This window comes from Lucilia cuprina, chromosome 5 (genome assembly GCF_022045245.1).
Source record: "Lucilia cuprina isolate Lc7/37 chromosome 5, ASM2204524v1, whole genome shotgun sequence".
Taxonomy (NCBI): Eukaryota; Metazoa; Arthropoda; class Insecta; order Diptera; family Calliphoridae; genus Lucilia; species Lucilia cuprina.
The window spans coordinates 61,528,881-61,553,246 of NC_060953.1; the positions used below are offsets into that span (position 1 = coordinate 61,528,881).

The following is a 24,366-nucleotide window of genomic DNA, read 5'->3' on the forward strand; positions in this document are numbered from 1 at the left end:
CGTAGTTTTGAGCTGAAGGGAAAAATTATTTAAAAATTGTTAAACAGTTTGGCATTTAGTTTAGTCCATTTTAGAATTTTTTAGATTATATTGAAATTTATATACCCCTTATACTAAAAGTCATTTTACGGACCGTGAACAGTCTAAAAAAATTTATTATTTTTCCCGCGATAAGCTTAAAATAACGTAATATTTGAAACCCATTTCGAAAAGATTGCAGAAATTTTTTTAAATAATTATACTAAGATCAATATTTTAAATCTCTGATAGAAAACTGAGGGCCTATTAAAAAATATGTTTTTCTTTTATTTTTTGTATTTAGTACATTATTACGCATCGTATGAGAGGTATTAATTAAAAAATGTTCTACGGGACATCCTAATACATATAGGTATTTATGTAAATCCTTAAATTATCTCATACTTTTATTGAAATTTAAAATTCGGTTTACGTTGATATTGAAAACTTTATGCTTTCTAAAATTGAATAAGTCAATTAAAAATTTTGCAAAATTTAAAGTTTAATACACAATTTAAATTAAAATATAATTTGAAAGGGTTCCACCACTTTCCACCAAACTTAAGTAAATTTTCCAACTCACTGTATAAACCATTATTCTTCGTATACCTTTAGCATAACTTATAAATGTTTTCTTTGTTGCCATTTAGACTTTTCTAAATTTTAAAAAAGTTTTTCCTGTCTAAAACAACGTTTCATTCTATCTTTTAAAAATAGTTTTATGTTAAAATTAAAAGAAAATAAAACAAAGAAATTGAAAAGGTACAGAAAAAAATTAACATTTAACTAAATAAAATCCAAGAAAAATGGTCCAACTAGCCAGTCATTCATTTATTCATTAATCCCATCCTTCCATCCATACAGCCATCTGTATGCCATTCATTTCTTCTTATTTTCACATCTCATACAAATGAAGCAAACATCTAACAAGACATAATAACAAGAACAAGAAATATTAGACTAAGTGAATGGCTGGCGAAGCGACTGAACGACTATGTTTTGCATATAAATTATCTGTGAAATATGTATTTATAAATAAATGTATGTACGTTAATTCAAATGTCAGTTTGTCAAAAAATGAATGTACGACGAATGAAATAAAGTTAGACAAATGGTTTGAAATATTAGAGGAATATTAATGTATTTGTAGGTTTTGATACAAACACATGTATGTAGATGGGTATATGGCGGTCTTATCTATGATGTTGGGAGTAAATATGTGCGAGTGAGGATGTATAAGAATGTATTGAAAAATGGTAAATGGGTGTGTTGTTAACTTGCCTATATGCCATAAAAATAGTGTTTGGCTTGGTAGTTAAAAATGAAGGAGGTGAAATAGAAAGAAGCTATGTGTAGGTGGGCCCTAATATAAACTAAAAGAATGTCTTTAAAAAAGTAACATACACATACCTCCCTGTAGACAGATAAGTAGAACATCATACACATACATACGTATTTTCACATGTTAAAAAACAAGAGATTTTTTATACCTACATATGAAAATATATGTATGTTTTTTTAGAAACAACAACATTATAAGAAAATTCAAAAAATAGAAGTCATACTCATAGATATATTTCATTTAAGAATGTATATATTATATACATACTTTATATATGGAATAAATACTTAAATAAATACACACTCACTTATTTACTTAATATCACACTCACACACACTGATACTTAGCCAAGTATATGTTCAGTGATAGAACAACAATAATACAAGCTAATAATCATTAATCTTTAAAGAACGCCCTGAGACGTCCTTGGAAATCAGTGTAATATAACATTATGTATGTATGTATATAAAACATCCACATATAAGGTATCTGTGCGGTTGTGTGTTTATTTTTGCCTTATTTATAATGTGAACAAGTCTATTGTATTTATTTTGTGTATTTACCATTAGTACCATGATTTTCATAGAATTCGTATGCGTGCATATGATGGTTAGATTTGAAATATAATTTTAGTTTTTTTTAGTATTTAACATAAAGTCTGATGTGGCAAATCTATGTTAAATTAAACTATGTAGAAGTTTTGTAATATTAATACAAGTAAATGTTAGAAAACTTGTATATCATTTATATATAAAATTTAGGAAGTTTTAAATAGACAAAATTTAGGAAATTTTCCAAACAGTTTTTAAGTTTGTTAAATTCTTATCCTTTTACTTACTTTTATATAATAATATATAGTTTTTCCAGTTATTTACGTCATCTTCGAAATTGCCAAACAGCAAGAGGAATGTGATCAATATTTCTACCACACCCTGAGAACAAACACATTTCAATATTGTTTATACAACTATATTACGTTCACTGCAACAAAATACTGTTGTCAAATGCCAAAAATTATTATAACAATTTGATTTTAACAATATTTTAGTTGCTGTAAACATATGAATATTCATAACAAATAAAAATTAGAATATAATTCACTGAATCATATTACATTTCAAATATTTTATTTCTAATGAAAACACCCATGTTATTAGTGAATTATCACTGTTAAAACTAGTCACCAAATAAAGATATTTCACAACACAGCTGACCTTTATTAGCTTCTTGTAATTCACTATGGGCAATGATAATGTTTTTACTATAATAGCACATGTGATTTTTCTCAAAGTACCCAATATCTAAGATCTTAGAGAAGCCACGAAATCCCCTTGTATAATAACGTTTGTTGGAAATAGGATATTTCCAACAAAGTATGAACCCCACATTACGTTTATTAGAATCACCTTAATGTCGTTTGGTGACAAGAACTCATTTAAAGATTGAGAGAGCCATATCAGAATGATGATCTATAAAGACATGAGAAAACCTTAATTGTATAGAAGTTTTATTGACTTTTTACAGACTATTACCGATTAGACATAGTTCTTCTTATTGTAGAGATTTTCTGTAGAGATTTTAATATGAGAACTGGAAACAACATTGTTTATGAAAAAATGATATTGATATTTAAAATTGACCATCTCTGAAGTGTGTAGTTTATGTTTTTTTCTATTTAGTTTTTAAAGGACTTTTTTCTTTAAAATTATTTAAAGCAAACTCTAGCTCTACACAAAATGCATCACCATCAGACCCGTACTCATATATCTCTTGCTTTTGTGCGGTTCCGTTGGAAAGAAAAACAAACCAACAACATTTGAATCCTAACATACACATGTCAAACAAACTAAGAGTTTAGATATTTGTACAAATGTTTGTTGCTCTTGAGGTTGGAACCACAGATATGCTGGTAAGTGTTGGGGTTCCACATTTTTCGTTTTTATGTAGTTGTGTTTTCATTTTTTTGTTGTTGTCTTTTTTTTGCTTAAAGGATTTCTTACGTGTTTACATCTGTAGAAAACATTTATTTGTATAGCATACTTATTTGCACGAGCGTGTGTGCGAATAAGTGTACGATTGTGTGTTTGTGAAAATTTAGCTTGTCTCAAGATTTATTAGTGGTTGATTCGTGCACGAATTTTTATATTTAATAAATTCTATATAATGATCCTTCCATCAAATATGTACTTTTAGAACGCACGTTAAAGGTGTTGGAAAAATAATCGAATTTAGTTTTATTTTTCACTTTCTTTTTCGTTGCTTGTTTTTTAATAAAAGGAAAAAAACTAAGTTTAATCTTAATTTTAATAAATTACATCTTTTCTACAAGTGAAATATAAGAATTAATTTTGTATATATTTATTTAAAACAAAAATTAAAACGAGTTCTACTTTTTCTTACACACACTTGTTTTTGTGTAATATGTCTTTGTATGTAAGTGTATGTGATTTGTTAATGTATGCATATTATTTGCCAAATTAATTCCTTTGATTCATTTTGTCGTTTTTAACCAAATTGTTCATATGTGTTACTTTATATCGAATGAAAATGGGTGGATATTTGTCAGTTTGTGTGTATTTGTTTTCTATATATTTTCCCAGAGGTCTGAGAAAGACATTTGTATGGTATTAACAAAATTAAATTTGTTTTTATAATTTGTTTCATTTGTTAGTTTGTAGGGTGTATAAGCATATGTATGTGTGTGATTTAATTAATGATGTTTCATTATTGATTTATTTATCAGATAATTTAAAGACCATAACAATTTTCACATACTCAAAGCCCAGCAGCTTTAAAAGGAGTCTTTGTTATACAGAGAAGGTGTTGAATAACCTACTTTACTGTCTCTAAGTAGTCAACAGAGAAAACGAAATCCTACTTTGCTATTTAACCTTCCAGAAGTAGTCTATCTGAGAGTAAATTTTTATATTTATTAGTGAAGTTAATGTTGAAGATAAGAGCACTAGAATGGCTTTCAAAAACGTTTTCATATTTTACTAGTTGAATTTCTTATTTATGTTCATAATAACTGCTCTATTCCTAAATATATATCAAAATTTTATAAAAAATTTTATTATACAAATTTTTCCTATAAACCTTTGATAAATGTAAATTTTTAAATAAGAAATACAAAAACTGATCTAATATTCATTTGATTATGGACATCCTATGGTATAATATATAATTATCAAAATTGGCAACCAAAACTGCTGGGATTTACATCACACATATAAATGTATATGTGTACGCGTATGTGTATTTCTTATTTAATTTTCTTTATTATTTAGATACTATACTTAAATAAAATATATATATTTTATTTTCTATATTGTTTTATTTATTTACGAAGACAATATGTTGTCTTTATCGTGATTAATAGTTTATTTTATTTTAGCTAACATTATGATGTAAATACTTATTTACAGATTGATTTCTGTTTTGTTTCGTTAAATTAACTGTATTTTAAATTACTGGCTTTTCTGAAACAAAGTACGTTAATTTATACTTACAGTGGAGTATAAAAAATATTTTATTTATTTTCTAATTTAAGGACAAGGACTTTACTTTCAGATGTACATGTTTATGTGTTGTAGTTATTCCTTTAAAAAAAACCTGAAATAAGATAATTGTTTTCGAAATATAACCAATTCTGTTCCACTGCATTTTATATTCTGAAATACATATGTACATATATTTGTGATAAACTTTGACATTTCAATTGTTAAGTGACTGGTTTTGTATCGTCTGTTTAAAAAGTAATTTAATGAACTGAAATTACGTTAAAAACAAATTACTTTTATAAATGTTTTTATTTCATGTCTATTGTTAAATACACATGACCTAATTTTAATTGTTTATTAACTTTGACAAAAAATGTTATTATTTAGCAGTTTGTTGAATGTAACAATTAAGGATGTTTAGTCAGTGATTCTTAATCATATAAGACCCTAAACTAAGTGCGTTTATCACTGTTTGTAACGCACTCAATATAAAAACAACATGTCAGAATATGTTTGAGTTTAAAGTACATCGATATATTGATTGTGGATCTTATAAAGCACAGCAAAAAACGAACTTCCAAAGACGCCAAAAAGAAATAAAATTAAATCCATTGATGTTCTGAAAAAGACCTGAAGAAATTATGATTTTAACACAGGCTTGTCATAGGAGTGATGTTCTTTTTATTTAATTCCAAATTCATTACATCTTTTTTTAGTTATTTAGAAGTAAAATTGGTTTAATTCAAAAAATTTCAGTTCAAAATATATATTCGTTAAATTAAAAAAAAACACAGTAGGTAAAAAAATCACGTAGTATTACTATTGAAGTGGTGATAAATGTTATTCTTTTGGAAGTACTTCGTTTTATTTTTGCTACGAGTATATATATTCTGATTAATTATCTTAAGTTTTAATGGAAAGCATTCTTTTGAGATTGGCCATCTTCCAAATCCACGAATATCAATTTTCGATAATCACTCCAACTTATGGCCCCGCTTGTATGAAGCAAATTTAATTTGTCAATATTCTCAACTAAAATAAAAGTTTAATTGATTCAAAGATACCCAAAAATTTTGTCTTGGCGTTAATATTTGATGGGCTTATATTGATGCCAAAATAAATGTTACAATGTATATACATTAGGGTGGCCCCAAAATGAAAGTTACTGATGTTCCCAATTAAAATTCAATTTAATTCATTTAAAGATACTATTTCTCAAAATTGTTGTCCTGATATCCAAGGATCCAAGGAAAAAAAGGTCCTTTTTAAATGTTTTCATATTTCTGGCAACTAAACCATATGCATTTAGTATCACAATTATCAATTTTTTTCGTGGAATTATTTAATGTAATTAATTGAAATTATTACATTATAAGCCTAATATTACTTCACTGAAAACCTTTTCACATTTTTTTTACTTTTTCGAAATTCGATAACTTTCGTATTTTATTTTAATATTTTAGAGTTATATTTATCTAAAAGGCCAAATAGACTACACAAGCGGCTTGACAAACATACTAGTATTTTACGTTTCTGCAAGCCTGTTTGTGTAGTGTATGAGGCTGTTTCATGTTTGTACAAATGCTTGCGGTTTGCTTGTACAAAAATTAAAAAAAAAAAAATTTTGATTTTTACACAAACATATTGAATTTTTGTTAAACCGTTTGTATTGTTTATATTCATAAATAACAAATTTTTTACAAAATTTATATTTCGAAGAAAAATTTACATCTGTATCTTTGCAAGTCCACAAAAACGTGAAAAATCGGTGTTTGTACTAGCAATATTTGTGTAGTGTGTGTTGAAATGAAAAAATATGTTTGTCAAGCCGCTTGTATAGTCTATTTGGGCCTTAATGTACTTAATATGTATATCATAGTACACAAAATATCATTAGTTTCATTTCATTATAATTAAAATTTTTCAGTTTAACTAACACTACATATTTATCCTAAACAGCCATTTTTTATTATCCTTGCTTCGTAAACAACAGGCGAAATTTTGCAATATTTTGGTAGCGTAGTGGTAGAATTATTGTGTTTTAAAATTAACAAATTATATTAAATTAATCAGAGTTAAAATGCCAAAAATTGTAAAAATTTATGAAACATTTTAAATCTTGGATTACGTTTACTCTAATACATTTAAAACGACTCTCAAGGACCTTTCTTATGATACAAGAATTTCATATCTTTTCTTTGGAAGAAATAAAAAAAAATATATATAAACACCAAAAAAGGACCCCCAGACCAAAATTGTGAGAACTGGAATATAGACACCTTATTTTTCCTCCATACAAAGCCACTGTAACGTACATATATGTATCCAATTAATTACTATATACTTTTTCTCGATGGAGAGTGTTCGCACCTTGGATGAAACTATTAAAAATGTGTAAGCTTTTATAAACAAGATTTGTTAACAGCTGTAATCGGTAATAGGAAAAATTTATGGATAAACAAAAACTAACTTCTTTCAGTAACCTACATTTATTTGGCCATTTTGACTATGGTTTGAAGTTCTAGGACAATAGTAAAATTATAATCCTCCTCTTTTAGTAGTTTAGTATGGTATTATCATGTCTAAAATACCATGCTTATCACTTTACTGATTCAGGAATGGTTGATAAATCATCTATTAAGTGCGTCAGCAACCTCAACCTCCTCTACATTGCATAGTGATGATATTTACGTAGTCAAGCCAATTCCTGAAAGGGGACATAGTATGAGAACTTTACAATTTTATGAGACCTATAATTCATTGTTCTTAATATTTTGATTTTTTAACAAAAACTTGTAAATGTCAAATTTTATCACTCTACTGTATTTTTAAGTCATAAATGTTAAGATAGTTTCTTATTGCGTCAAATATGAACCGATATTGTCAATGAATGTTAGTTTTTCTTAAAGAACTATTTATTTTTAAATAAATATTATATAAATTGTTTTAAAATTGGTCTGCAACTTCAGCAGCAATCATAAAAATTGCCAAATAAGCGAAAAAAAATATAATTAACAAACTTAATTTAAGTGGATAGAAACACTTTTTAAAATTTCTACCAAAACTTTAGTAATAATTTGGCAGTAAAAATAAAAACAACTAGACTATCTTAAAAATAAAAAACAAACAACAACAAAAATAGCTATCTATACATTTGTTGAAGACAGTGTAATGTACTTGAAAAATATATAAACTCATATTTATGAAGAATATGAATTTTTATTTTTATTGCCAGCAAGAAAAGCTAAAGTAAAAGTACCAAGAAATGTTATATAAACTTAATTTAAAAGAAATAAACCAGGACAGTGAAATTAAATTTAAGGTTGAATGTTCTTAAGAAAGAGCAAAATAAAAAAAAAAAACAAACTCACACATAAACCTATTCCCACATATAGAAGTTTATATGTATGTTACTATGTATAAAATATCTTGCTCCTCTGCTACATGGGCATATATTTAAGTCCTCTGTATTATAATGCCAATAAAAAGAAAGTAACGCGCCAAATATACAATCTAAAATCATAAAAAATGTATATGAAAAAAAAAAATACATTGAAATAACCTAAAGAACATTGTGTTGTACAGAACGTTTGTACACGACTCTCCTCTAGTCAGTTTCCTTTGGAGAAGTTTTAATTTTGTTTTTCTTTTTCGGCTGATTGTTAGCTGGATGAAGGTAGAAATCATTTTGCAATTTTATGTAAAATGTTGCAATTTTAATGATTACGGCTATTTTACTTATTTTCCTTTTTTTACAGCAATAATAAATCTTGAAATTTCGCCTTATTTTTATTTATTTCTTTCTTTCGCAATAATAATAAATTTTAAAATTTTATAGACAGCAAGAAGGTCAGGGTCATTTTAAATATTATGCAGTAAGTAGAAGAAAAACGTGTACATTTACAAAATGTAAAAAATATATGTATAAATATGTATTGACATATTTACTTCTATTTAAACAATTTATGTAAATTAACACTTAAAAAATATTTTTAGCAGCAATTCTTTTTTTATAATGCCAACTTGAGAGATTATTTATTTATTTATAATTTACATAAAGTGGATTAAATTATAGAAATAATGGTTAGATAAATGTTTTGAAAGGTAATGGAATTGAAATTGAATTTTAAAAGTGTAGACTTTGTGATGGAGATTTTAATTTTAAAATATGCTAATCAAATATTTTATTAAATGTTAAGCTTCTTAACTATTCAAATTATCAGCTAAATTTCGATTGATTTTTTAAATATTCCCAGCACTTGGTAATGACTTGCAATTGTAACCACTAACCTATTTTCATATTTTTCAATGACATCTTCATATTGTTCTTATTAAATAGAGGTACTTTAATAATGACTTTCTAATACATTAATCAAACTCTTATTTAAGATATAAAAGTATTTACATTTTGTCACACGTTTTACAATGACCGATTTTCTAATTACTTGTAAGCGTTTGTTGTAAGTTCATTGTTGTAAATCATTGCATCAAAAGAGGAGTTTTTTCCAAATTTCATGATAATATCTTTAAAGTTGCGACCTGTAGCGTGCGCACAAGGTTTAAATGGACACACAGACGGACGGACATAGGTATATCGACTCATAAAGGCATAATATCCTCCCCACTATATTGGTGCAGAGTTATTTGTTTATAGAAATATTTAGACGAGTTTAATTTTATCAAAAGTTGAAAGAGTCCCCCAGTTTATAATTTCAATAGATACCAAGGTGATTGTGGTTCACTAGGGTAACATGCATCGATGGACGTGACGCAGGACAATATAATTTATTTACTAATATACAATATATATATTCTAGATACTTATAGATAATTCAGTATATGACTTTATGTCTTTCTGCTTGCCTTCCTGTCGTTCTATCTATATCTATGTCTGTCCATTTGTGTGTCTGTCTGTCTGTCTCTATATTGCTGCTTTAAAAATCTTAAAAAGGACAATTTTTCGGTTGACCAAACTCAACAATTTTTAAACCCAGAATAAAAATATTTGAAGAAATGATTAGAATGAACTTCCATACTATCGGGGATACTTTAATATACATACACACTTATTAACCTTTTGTCCAATAAAAATTCTCCATAATATTCTAAATGATGTTGTTTTTGTTAATTAACATTTTTTCTAACTAATATGTAACATACTTATGTCTGACATTTATAACAATGTAAATACAAATTTACATACAAATATTTATTTTGCAAAAATTTGCAACAAAAATTTATCACAATTTATACCCTATATCGTATCAAAGGACAAAAAAAGAAATATATAAATAAAAAAGTATATATTTTATTATTTTTTAGTCTATATATTAGAAATATTAACAAAAGACAAATCATGTAATGTGTCTCAGATGTGCATGTTTATAAATGTACTTAGAAACATGTTCATTCTCATATAGACAAATACAAATACATACTAAGAGAAACAAATTTAGAAATTATATGAAATATGTATATTTTTGTTATAAAACAAATAAATACATGAGACGACAGCATTTAAACAATATATAAGTAATAATATAAATATGTTTTTTTTTCTACATTCCATACATCTTAAGTTGAACAAAGTAGAAAAAAATATATAACAAAATATCTAAAATATGTGGTTTTCATGTTTAATTTATACAAACACATGTTAGTATTTGAATACATGTAGATAGACAAACATACATGTTACACACACTCACAGATGTAATGTTAAGGAACTGTTGTTTTACATACACTTGTTTCCTTTAAATATTCTTGTGTATGTATAAATGTGTATACATAGAATGTGTATGTAAATGTTTTCATGCATATTTGGGACATCGAAATGTGTTTGTCCTAAATTTGACATATTTGCTAAAAATACTATAGGTATGTTATGTGTATGTGCATTAGACTGAAACAACAAATTTGCAAATTTTCAAGTTTCTCTCCCTGGAATTGCTTTTTAAATATGTATTTATGTTATAAATTTGCTAAATACAAAATTGTTTATACATAAATCGAAATTTTTAATTTGAATTTAATGTTTTTTCTATAAAACCTTTAAAATGTTTTCAAATCTATATAAAATAATTGTAATATATAGACAACTTGTTTTCAAATGCACTAAAACCTTTAAAATGTATTTAAATTTATGAAAAATAATTCTAATATATAGACAACTAGTTTTCGAATGCACTATTATTGTGGAACTGGATGATTCTGGGATTAGTTTACTAATCAGTGATTTTTGTTTGAATTTTTTCTCAATACTAGTTTTAAGGAAGTCTTGGACGCGATTTTTGATTGAAATTGTTAAGATATAGACATATTCAAAGGTACGTTTTAAATTGTATTGCGTTTGTGCTGATGTTTTTTACACACATAAATATTGCTCCTACACACACATACCTTAAGTATACCAATTGGCTCAGAACCACTGTCTGACTCTATTAAGCTAAGTGTGGTAATGTAAACCTTGTGTACTACATGTAGAAATTTTGAATAAACTTTAATGAAATTTGGTGCAGTGCAAGTTTAAATCAGTTCATAATTATGTAAAATTTTCCTGTATCTTTACAAAAATAGTCATAACTTAGTTTTGTGTTAGATCGAATGTCACTGTCGAGTTTCGTAGTAATTAGACCTCTTTTGACTCTAACCCCCACAAAAAGCCCTGTTCTGAAAATGACTTTGGAATTAAGACAAAAAACTATTTAAATGCTTTAATGTTATTAGACTTTCGTGTAAAAACATGTTCTAATTTTTAAACATGTCACTCATACAACTATCCGTTGTTTACATAATTGTTAACAAAATGTTAAATTTGGGGAATATCTTCTAAAATCCCTAATTTGGGATCAGAAACTGGAAACCTTCGGAAACATTGAGGTGTTCCTAATCCTTTCCCAAGGTATTTCTCAAATCCGGCAGAAATATTTGTTAAGAATTATTAATTAAAAAATTTTGTTTATCTAAATGTTTTCATTCTACAATTTCTCTGAATGAAGGCAGCAAAAAAAGTTAAATCTTAAAATTGAACTTATTAGAAAAAATATTTAATTTAATTAATATTAAGATGTCTTAATAAATGTCATAGAAAATCTTATAAATGACATTTTTATATAATTTTAATAATTACATATAAATATTTATTTAATTGTTTCATTAAAGTACTTAAATGTTTTAGTATTTGATTTACAATAAACAATTGAATTGAATTTTAATTCTATAAAATTTTCAACAACTTATGTTTATATGTTTTTGTGTAATATATTATATAAATGTTTATAAAATTATATTGCTCATGTACTACAAGACTGTCATAACTCAAACTTGCGGTTTGAGTTCTTTATTATACATATTTTCTATTATATTTATTTTCAAAATTTCTTAGCTATTTAAATTTTTAAATTTCATAAATTGTTGAAAAGTCTTTTGAGAAAGAATGTAAAATGTCATAAATCATATAGATATCGATACGATATTTTTTAAGGTATATCAGTCTTGTAGAAATCGAACGATACATGATTGAAAAATTAATAATACAGATTTTCAAAAACTTAGACGGCAAATTTTTTTTGTCTCTCTATTTGAAAAACGTTCAATTTAACGTTTGGATACAAATTAACTAAACATTGGGATCATATATGTATATGTATGTACATATTACACTTTGGCAGAATATTTATGTTTTTTTAGGGTGAATATTGTTATACTTATATAACAGTTTTTTATGCATAATTTTACGTGTGTCAAAAAATCAACAATCATATGAACATATATATTTTTATTTAATTTAATAAGATTATGATATAACGTAAATGCCTATTTTGTTACGCTCAATCATATAAAGATAAGATTTCTCTACTTAACATAACAATGGGATAATTTTCACAAAAGTATTATTTTTTATATAACAAAATGAAATAATTGAATAAAACAAACTACAAATACATGGTTTCAAATAAAGTGGAAATGTAACGCAATTTGGTTACATTTCCACGTTGATGTAAAATGATAAATTCTTGCTTAGATCAGAAAATATTTATTTGTAGGTACATCATGTGTGATGTTGTGAATTTGAAACAGTATTAATCATACGAGAAATATACATTGATTTTTGAAAAAGATTTTTTTAAAAAAGAAAAATATTGAATATAGAAGCTAATTGGCTTCGAAACTTCTTCACCGTAAACAAGCATGAATTTATTTATAATTTTATTTAATCGTGCTATTAGTATTTATAAGTGAATTTTTACCATTAAGTCATTTTTTGAAAGGGAGTTTTTCTGGAGTCTAAGGTCAAATGAGGCCTTATCATTACAAAAATCCGTAGTTTGCCGATTTTTGTTGACATAATGGAACATTAAACCAAATTATGAGTTAAAAACCCTATTCGGGGGGTACAGTTGTATTGGGGCTAGGCGAAATAATATACCGATTTCAACCATTTTCAATAGCATTCTTCCATAGACCAAAATAGGTGTACTTGCCAAATTTTATAAAATTATTTTGAGAATTGCGAGCTGTAGCGTGTGCACAAGGTTTACATGGACACACAGATAGATCCACGGACGTACAGACGGACATTGCTAAATCTTCTCAGATAGTGATTCTGAATAGATTGGTATAATTTAAAGCACAAACGCATAATAACCTCCCCACTATAGTGGTCTAGGATATAAAAACACAAGTGATAAAAATTGCCTTATTGACGCTTCCACTTCGACATAAAATTGTTGACTTATTAATGTATAAAAAACTGGTGGTCTTAAAGACTTTAAGTTTTGGGTTCAATTACCACCTGAGACAATGGTAAATAAGCGCACAACAGGCTCTATGGAGGCCTAGGAATATATTTCTTGGGATTTGATGTATGTATATTAGGATGGCCCCGTTTGTATGGATAAACAATAAGGTGTAAATGTTTCCAACTAAAATTAATGTTTAATTGATTTTAAGATACTTTTTTCAAAATTTTCATCCTAAATTAGAGGATAAAATGTTTAATTTTTTTTCATTTTAACACAAATATATTTAATTCGTTGAATTTATCTCATAATTAACTAAATATTAGTTTTCATTTAAATAAAACAATATTTTAATTCTTTCAAATCACTATCGCGATATATTATATGGGGCCAGCTGTTCACCCCATTCCACTAATAACCACTGTAAGCAACTCAAAGATACGACAGCTCCTACAATTTTGTCCCTGATGGGTGGCCAGTTGCCCGCAGGACTATGTCCTGGCTGATCAGTTGGTTGAGGTTCCTTCGGGATCCACGTAGTGGCTGTTGGTTGAACCCAAATTCGCGGGAAGAGAATAAGTGGCGGTTAAAAGACTGATGCATGATAATAGTCAATATTTCGGGATAAGGTTCGGTGCTGTTGCCGAAAATCAACAGATACCCCACAGAGGAGTGACTGTGGGACTAAGCGTTGGAAATGAGTTGGTATCAATTGTATATGATAAAGAATGAATGTAGAGGTATACGGGCCTTACCCTACCTGTATACCTAAATGAATGTGTCGAATAAATGAGATGTGTGCTGTGAATGAATGATGGATGAAAGATATCATATACAAGAGATACCGATTAAGTTTCCTTCCTTGTCCAGATATGTTCAGAGTTTACTCTGTTCATATTCGACTTGCCACAGCGTGTCACTGTGAGTAAGAACGATGTCTACGGCTTATTGATGGATCGTGCTTCGGTCCATCAGTTACGTCTCTAGGTGCTGTTGCCGAATCAACAGAGCCATAGTAGTGTGGTTGTCTTACAACGTGACTACTTTGGCAAGAGATTAGATAGCTCGAGTACTCCAGCAAAGTACTTTTGCATGGTACCGGTCATAGCCAATGTGCAAAAATTGCCACCTGCGTCTTCATTGAAGACAAAGGGGCGATGGTAGACCGTTCTCAAGTCTACCCAGTGGATGAAAAAGACCACCGTGAGATAAGGCCGACACGGCAGGTGCTCACATTAAAACTATCGACTGTCTGTCCCTGATTTACCAAAATTGTATATCCTACATAGCTATTGTGGATAAGCTTTATTGGGTTTGTATTGATGTTTATGATTTTTAAATACATATTTTGTGGAAATAACATTTCTGTTGAAATTAGATAAGATTAAATTATTACTTTAATACATTTAAATTTTAAATAAGTAAATACACAAATTTTAAATTTTAATTTTAATAATTATTTAAAAGACTCATTAAAATTCCTAGCAATTTTTCTAGAAGAAAAAAAGTACCACTTAACAAACTTTGTCGACATTTTAACTGTTGTTCTTAAGAAACTATAAAAAGAAGTTTAAATAAATATAAATGTTTACCACCTAGAGAAGTTGAATGACTAATAAAATGAAACTTTTATATTTCACTCTACGTTATAAGTAAAGTTTTAGTTAATTCAACAGTTAGAATCTCTGTAACAAAAAAAAAAAAAAAAACAAAGATCCTTACAATATGCAATATATATTTTTCAGAATAACTTATTAAAATAAACTTTTACATTTTATTCTAAGGACTAAGTTAAGTTTAAACATGAAATTATATTACAAATCATTCATCCTTTAAAAATTTTTCTTTCTTCTAAAACACTTACATATGTTTGCGCACAGCTCCTTAAATTAGGCAATACTTTTTGTATTAACTTTATTAATTTAAATAGACTACACAAATAAACTGTTCAAATCAATTTAAGCCTATTTTTATGGTTTTTTAAAACAAATTCTTTCTTTTATTCTAGTCATTATCAGCCTATTTAAACTATTTGCAAAATTTGTATAATATATAAATTTTATTAACCCACAATTCTGGATATTTTAATAGTCATGCCTGGGTATTGCTGGTATTAAAATTTTATTTGTAACATATGTTTTTTAACAATCGTTTTTATGTGCTTAAACTTTCACTTATTTCGTAGATTGTTGTTTAAGAATTTCGAGTTTTCCTTTAAAATGTGCTGTGTAAAAAGTTTATATATATTTGAAATGTTGCGAATTTTTTTTTTTTTTTATACATAGAGGTATGAGGTATAATTTAAATTTTTCCATAAAGTTTTAGTTTTGTTTTTAAAAATGTTTAAAAACAACTTTTCTAAACGTATTAGATGTGATGAACAGGAATAAAGTTTTTTAGAAAACTTTTGGTCTAACGTTAACCAATTGGATGGAGCTGAAGATTCACTGTAACGCTTTTAGTGGTAAACAAATTTTGCCACAAATTTGGCACTTCTGGTATGATAAATGGTTTTTCTATTAAAAAATCTAAGTTTATGCAATAATTCCTGAAAATTAATAAAAATATTTCTTTAATTCTTAGAACTTTATTTACACGTTTAAAAATAATGCGGTATGTCAAACTAAAGGAAAGAATTATGTTAGTCCAGTGGTTATATTAGTAGTTAATATAATGGAACTGATCTATATTAAACACATAGTAGTAGTAGCACAACTTTTTCAATTGGATTAGCGAATTGCAACGAATGCAAAGCTTGTGATGTGGAAAAAAATACTGCAATACATTTATGAACATTGTCATATTGGAATGGATCTGTAGGAATCACTGATACTAGAATTCTTAGAAATTACAACTAGATATTAAATTTCTTAATCACTTTATGAGTGATTCACTCACAAAAAGAAAATAATTCCATGAATTTACTTTTTAAACAAAATTGGCTATAAATTTTAATTTTATTAAATATTATCAAAAAATTTTAATCAGTTTTTTTTCACAAAATTTTCGAAATACATATTTTCTATTTATAACAGATTTTTTTATAAAATATTCCTTTTTATTGAAAATTTTCGATAAATTTTTCTATTATAAAAAAACTTTATCTTATTTTAATTACAGCTTGGTTGATATTGTTTATTTTAATAAAATATCTGTTAAATTAAGTCAAATCTATTAATGACAAAAAAATAATAATAATTTATTATATATATAAAAATAAAAATTTATTAAAAATATATGTACATTAGAGTGGCCCTGTATCTATAGAGGAAAAATATAATGTAAATGAAATTTAATTGACTTTATAATACTGTTTTTTAAAAAAAATATTTTGGCGTATATATTTGGTGAGTTGGATCAATTAATAAAAATATCCTTTTTTGAAATTTTTATGACATTTTCGTATTTCATCCAAAAGATATGAAATATGGATATCATTCTTTGGTCTTTGAGAAGTGATCTAACTCACCAAATATGTATCTAAGATTGAGCTATATTCCCATTTTCCGTGGGAACATAAGCAACTTCTGATATGGAACCACCCTAATGTACATATATTATTCCTCTGAAAAATATGTTATTCACGAAAAACCTAACAAAACTGAAACAAAAAAGTTATACAAATTAATTCCACAACTTAATTGTGTATATATTTAAATTTTAGTTTTATACGTATATCATTTTTATGTATTAATACATATTCATATTTTTTTTAAATACTTACATATAAAAATTTGCCATCCATATTTAACATCTGTAATATATTGAATAGCCGCACGTTTATTTTTGTAAAATATGTATATGCACATGAGCTCCTATTTAAACGCTGTTTACAATTCCTTTTTTATATGTGTATATGTTTATTTTCGTTCGTTTTTCCGTCATATATTTGTATATAAATTTCTGTTGGTCTTGTATATTTGTAGATTTAATTTTTTCACAATTTTTTCCAATTAAGCTATAACGTACACTTTGATTTCCATAGGGGCACATTTATTTATGCACCAAAGAAACAACGAACAGCAACAACATGCGAATAAAATGTGTACACCGAATACAACGACGATAACAACAACAACAACAATACCCTTAGCAATGCAACATTTTATATTTGCATTTATTTTTTCTTTTGACAAATTAAAAAAAAAAATTAAAAAGTAATGTATACCTATATTGATTGTAAAAAGACTAAAAAGTATTGAGTTTTTGTACTACATGCCTAAAAGTATGCAATCCAAACTATTTATATCTTTGCCTGGTTGAGTATGAGTTATATTATATTATTCATACGCAACGATATGTTATTTTCTACTGTTATTGCATAAAAAATAGACAGCCATATAATCGTGTATACATTCATACATATGTCTTTATATTCATTATTTTCTATAAGAAAATAAATTGTTTGTACGAATTCTCTTGAAATTTGACAAGCTATGTTGCTTTTAAATTAAGGTATATACATTTAAAATAAATTCTCCATGTCAAAAAACATATATTAGTTTTAATTGTTTATATTTATATAAACAGCTCAATAGCCCTATACTAAGGAAAAGAAGCAAGACTTTTCGGCGGAAAAAAAAATTTACTATAAAAAATTTTAGATAAATTTTCTCTTAAACAAAACTACCAATAAATTTTCATTTCATAGAATACTTTTACAAAATGTTTGATAAATTCCGTAATTTTAGCAATTTTTCAAATGTTTCCTTTTCAACAGAACGTTTGTTTTTTCTATCGTTAAACTTCTTATGTTATAAAAAATTTTGGATAAACCTTTTAATAGAAAATTTTTTAAATGTGTTTTATTTAAAAGAAAATATTCAATAATTTTTCATTTTCAATTTTTGACAATTTTTTTTTTTTTAAGAAAATTTTTGATAAATTTTCTTTTGTAGAAAATATTTGATAAATTTTCTTATGTGGAAAATATTTGATAAATTTTCTTTTGTGGAAAATATTTAATAAATGTTTTGTTTATAATTTTCTTTAATAATAGATAGTTAAATAGTTAGTTAGTTTGAAAGGAGGATGTATACACATCAAATCCGAAGAAATACACCTAGGCCTCTATCGGGCCTGTTGTGCGCTCCTTAACCAGTGCCACGGGTGGGAATCGAACCCACCACCTCCGGTCTACCAGACTAGAACACTAACCACTAACCTACCGGAGGCCACTTTAATAATAGATAAATTTTTCTTTAGTACAAAAAATTCGATAAATTTTCTTTTTGCACAAAATATTCGATAAACTTTTAGTATTAATAATAAATTTATTTTTAAAGTAAATTTTCTATGTATTTTATGTTCAATATATTTTCTTTATATAGAAAATTTACAAATATTTTCACTTAAATAAAAAATTTTCAATAAATTTTCTCTTTATAAAAATGTTTCGATAAATTTTCTTTTTATACAAAATTTTTAATACAATTTCATTTTATACAAAATAATTAATAAATTTACTTATTAATAAAAGATTTTTGATAAATTTTATATAATAGCATAAACGATATATTTTCTTTTTAAAAGAAAATGTTTTATACATTTTCTTTTCAATAATAAATTTTTGATCAGTTTTCTTTTTAATGGAAATTTTTTGATAAATTTTCATTTTAATAGAAAATTTACTTTTATAGAAAATATTTGATAAATTTAAAAAAAAAAATCATTCAATATTTATAATAAATTTAATTTTTATACAAATTTTGCTTTTTATAGAAAATTGTCGATAAATTTGAAAAAAAAAATTGGAATATTTTTAATACATTTTGTATATAATGTATTTCCAATTTTATTTATAAGTATTTTATAATATATTTAATATTGATTTGATATTTAATACAAATAGTTTTATTTATTAAAATGTCAACATGTTATGTATATACAACTAGAATTGCCTGCTAAAAATTAATATTTAGAGTCCAACTCTGAAAAAGTTTATTAAAAACAAATAATATAAAATGTTTTTATGCAGTAATTTGCTGAAATAATCCTTGTATGGACAACTATCATTGTACAAATGTACATATTGTGGACCATTATATGTATGTTACGTTACTTTTTTAATTTTTTTACTAGAACAAGTGCAACATTAATATGTACATATTTAAGCTGTTACATGTTACTGCTGTTGATGGTGCTACTACTGCTACCACTATCACAGTTCGTAATGTTTCGATACAACCGAAATCCAAAGTACATTGATTCATTTATTGCATTGTAGCATACATATGTATATAAATGTACAATTATATGTATATCAGCATGTAACTAAGTAAATATGTCCAATATATAAACGTACATACATACAATATGTAGCTGTTCATATATATTTGTGCTTTATAATAGTTGCTCTTTGTCCATATGAATGTGTGTTGTATTGTTTCCTTTTTTACCGTTTGTCGTTTTTTTTCTGTTAGTATTTTCTTTTTTTTCATTTTACCGTAAAGTAAAATCCGTTTTGATACAGTCAGTTACCCATCATCATCATTCTTTTGTATGATCCACTTTTTGGTATATTTTGTATATAACTATACATAAACGTTTATGTGGGAGTATGTGTTTTAAAAATTTTTTCGTTAATCAAAGTGTCTATCAATTCACTTTGAAACATATAGACAATGTAAGAGAAACAGATTTTTAAAAGAGTTCAGACATGCTAAAAATACAATATGGTAGCAAAAGATTTACCATGAAATATCATGATATGCACTTAATATTCTAAAACAAACTATAAAATATTTCAGTTTATTCAACAAAAATTTTTTAACTGCTGTTTCATAATACGAGAACAAAAGTATTATTCTTTAAAAAAAAAATAAAATAATATTTAAATATTTTCTCGGTTTTCAATGAAAAGTTTTCTTCGCATTTAGAGAACCAGGTCTTTCTTTTGAAAATATTATGAAGACTTTAAAAATGCGAATCAATTTTTTGCAAAAAAATATTTTTTTTGTAAAAAACATTTATTTTAGGACTGCCCTACTGTACATGTATTTCTACTTATATTACCCTACTTCATATACTGTACACACATCTGAAAATTACATAACGTTCATTATTCACCAAAACAAACACTTAAAGTAATAAACGAATTTGTCATTAATTACTTTCACATAAATTTAAATCTCTTCATCAAATTTTATTATGATCTTACCCATTGACTAAGCGCCATATAAAACCTCTCGCAGGAAATCAATTTTTATTATTTTATTGTTTTAAATATTACGGATGTTATTGGAATATAAAGTGTACTTTTAAAATTAATACAATTGCATTTTTTCTTAGACCATATGGGCGTATGATTAATAAATATTTAAATAATATTACGTATACCCTAACTGTGTAATTAAAATCAAATTATTGGAAATTAAGTAATAAAAAAAATCTGCTATAAAACTTAAAAGTAAAATTATAGTCTTATATGATTAAAATGCAATTAACTAAAAAAATGTATTTGCTTTATAAATATTTGTAGCGCTCATACTTGTTGCTCTTATTTCATACAAACTGTATAAAGTTATCGCTTCGCATTTATATATACTGAGTATAAACAAAAAGTTAATTTAATTAATTTTTTTTAATAAAAATAAATAAAAATTTATCAAAGGTTTATAAGACAAATTTTTATACAAATTTCATTCTATAAACCTTTGATAAATTATTGTGAATACGGCAATAAAAAAAATATAAAATGAATTTAAATCAAGCAACAGTGATTTAATCGAATCTTGAAATATAGAAAATTCACTGATTTTATACAACATATCATTTTTCTAACAACTTAGATTTTTCTAGTGATGAATTAGGAAAAAATATATGTAATTATTTAAAAGGAGTACCTTTAGGGTAAACCAAAAACTTTATAATTTAGGGCGCGTATTATTTTCAACCTTCTGATGGAAAGACTGACATACTGGCGGATCCAGCTTCAGTGTTTGTAGGGAAAATTTAGTTTTATTTACTTATTTCCTTTTTCCTCATTTTTATATTTTGTATAAAAAGTTTTAGTTTGATTTTTTTTAATTTCCCTTTTTCTTCCCTTCCGTGGATCCACTCCTATGCTAGATCGACTTGGAATCTTATTTAAATAAAGAGAATTTAATCTGTTTATTAATAAAGTTTTAAATAACGCTCTCTAGAAATTTTTAGTAATTTATCATAAATTTTCGGTTAGAAATATCTATAATAGAAAATCTATAATAGAAAATTAAATACAAACAAACTTCTCTTAAATATTTAAAAATAAAAGTTTTAGTAAAGTAATATAAAATTCCAAACATAGTTAATTTCAAAACTTAGGACAAAAATTGAAAAAAATGCAAACCCTGAGACCATATTAGATGTTTCTGAAGGATTGAGCATTGTTTAATCTCAAAAATGGCCAAAAATTTCTGATACATTACGACACAATATGTCAGATGTTGGACTGTTTATTCTGTTTTTTTTTTTATTTTGAAAGTTTCAAAATCATATCTCAATTTTAACTAAAAAATGTTCTTTAAATAGAATTTACTAGCATTCAAAACAATTTTTGTGTAGTCTATTGTAGGAATTTTGTCTGGAAAATGTGATATCTGTACGAATATGGTCTTTCTTTAATTCTTAGCAATTTTATAAAATATTAATAATTATCATGAAATTTGTCTTAAATACATCCGGTTTATGATAACTTTTACTTACATGTTGTTTTCGAACTGTTACTGTTGTTGTTTTAAAAACAAAATTTCTTAAATTTATATTACAAAGAAAACATAAATAAAATAAAATATAATTCTGTTTAAAGTTCATATTCAACTGAATTTAATATGAAATCAAAATAAAATAAATTTATCAAAATTTTTGTAATAATCGTAAATTTTCTAGCAGGAAGAACATTTTTTTGATTTTATTAAATAAATATAATGATTTCCTATAGGTTAAGCTAATACTATATAATTAAAAAAACGCTTTAATAATCATTCTTCAAAAAAAAAAAAAATAATAAAATAAACAACAAATAAACTTTAAGTTGACCAAAATAGCATACTTTAAGGCAACTGTTAAGGACACTTTTTTCATTTTACTTAATGCGTATAAAATGTATAGCGTGTGTCTGAGTGTTTTTAGGAGAAAGAGAAGAGTTTTAAATGTACATAAACAGACACGTGCCTGCATACATAACTGGCTGAGGACAACCATCCATCAAAATATTATTGAATGCACTATAGAGCAACTTGCCAATCGTTTGTCATAGTTTGTTTTCTGTTTTCAACGTGAATGTATACACTGGCTTTGGCTTTTAGACAAGAGGTCCTTTAGGATTTTATAAAGGAGGGGTAAAACGTAAACAATGATACACTTCAATTGTGTGTTAACTTTGTAGTGGTCAGTTGCTTTTGCCACGGCATTGACAAATTGTGCCAAAAAGAAACTAAGGTATATAAAAAAGAACTTTTTTAAACAACTGTAACAGTAGATAAGAAAATAAAAAGAAAACAAAAAATCAATCAAATAACTTTTTTATATTTAAAATTAGCATTTAAATGACATATTTTTTTGTATATAACATGAATAGACGATATTATCATTTTTATTTCAATTTTTAATATATAATGTGACCCAATTGTTTATAAATTATACAGCCTGATATTTGGTTGATACATAAATAATTCCTTATGGTGTGGGTGAAAAACTTTGGAATAACAAAGAAAAACTTTACGTTTTACGTATTTTCGTTTTTTTCTTTTTTACAAAACTTACACTTTAATATTTTTTATTTTTGCAAAAGGTTTTTATTATTTAATATAGACTTAAATTTTATACACACACATACAAGAAAAAAATGAAGAAAAAACCTAATACGAATACAGCACGTCAGGACTACGACAATATTTTTTTTATTTTGCGAAGCTGTTACACGAAATCTGTTTTTTAACGGTAAGTCAAATGCGAACGGTTTTGCACAACTAAATAATAAACACTACGCCCGGCCGACTAAATACAATACGAACTAAAATGTTTGCTGTATTATTATTATACAAGACTTAGTACAACTGAGTAATAAAAGTGCAATATGAACCGACCATAAACGACCGATATTATAAGCCAAATTATACTCTCTCTTTAGGTTTTTATGAAAATTTAAAATTTTCACAATATTATTAGAATTATTTTTTTCTTTAATTCACTTGTTTTAAAAACAAAATATTATATTTATTTTTTATTGTATTTCCATTTCGATTATAATTTTGTTAAATATTTATTTTTTTTAAACGTTAATCAAAATATTCTCAGTTTGAATTGCACAGCTTCAACCGTCTTTACTGTTAAGCGACACGATTTATACTGATTTTAGAATTTCACCTTTCATTATGTTAAGTACTCTACTATTAAGCGTATGCCTTTAGGTTTGAGCTTTTCACGAACAAATGTTGACTATTTCATTGTTTTTGTTTCTTATGCTCTACTCATCATCATCATCATCATCATCACATAAACAAACCCACAAACAAACACATCATATGATACACGAAGTAAATGTCCTTCGGCTATGTGGAACTAGAGGTACAAAAAAACATACATCGATACACATATACATTCATATAGAAATGTAAAAAAGAGAAATCATGGTAAAAATGTAGGCTAAATATTTTACTCAATAGTAAAGCTTTTTGGGACACAAACTGAGTACTTGAGTTCAGGATAGAGAATAAGCATTGTAAGTTAAATGAGTTGTTAAAACCGTTATTTTTTAAAGCATGCGTTGTGAGGCAGTTATTGT

The 24,366-nt window shown here is 25.9% G+C and overlaps 1 protein-coding gene across 1 annotated transcript in view; it reads right to left on the bottom strand.

Moving 5' to 3' along the window:
- Positions 1-23,927, bottom strand: part of LOC111675090 (acid sphingomyelinase-like phosphodiesterase 3b) — a 184,095-nt gene extending 160,168 nt beyond the window's left edge. Inside the window, exon 1 of the mRNA XM_046953126.1 lies at positions 23,419-23,927. The gene's annotated coding sequence lies outside the window, so the exon portion shown is untranslated. The remainder of the gene's footprint in view (positions 1-23,418) is intronic.
- Positions 23,928-24,366: the final 439 nt, after the last annotated feature.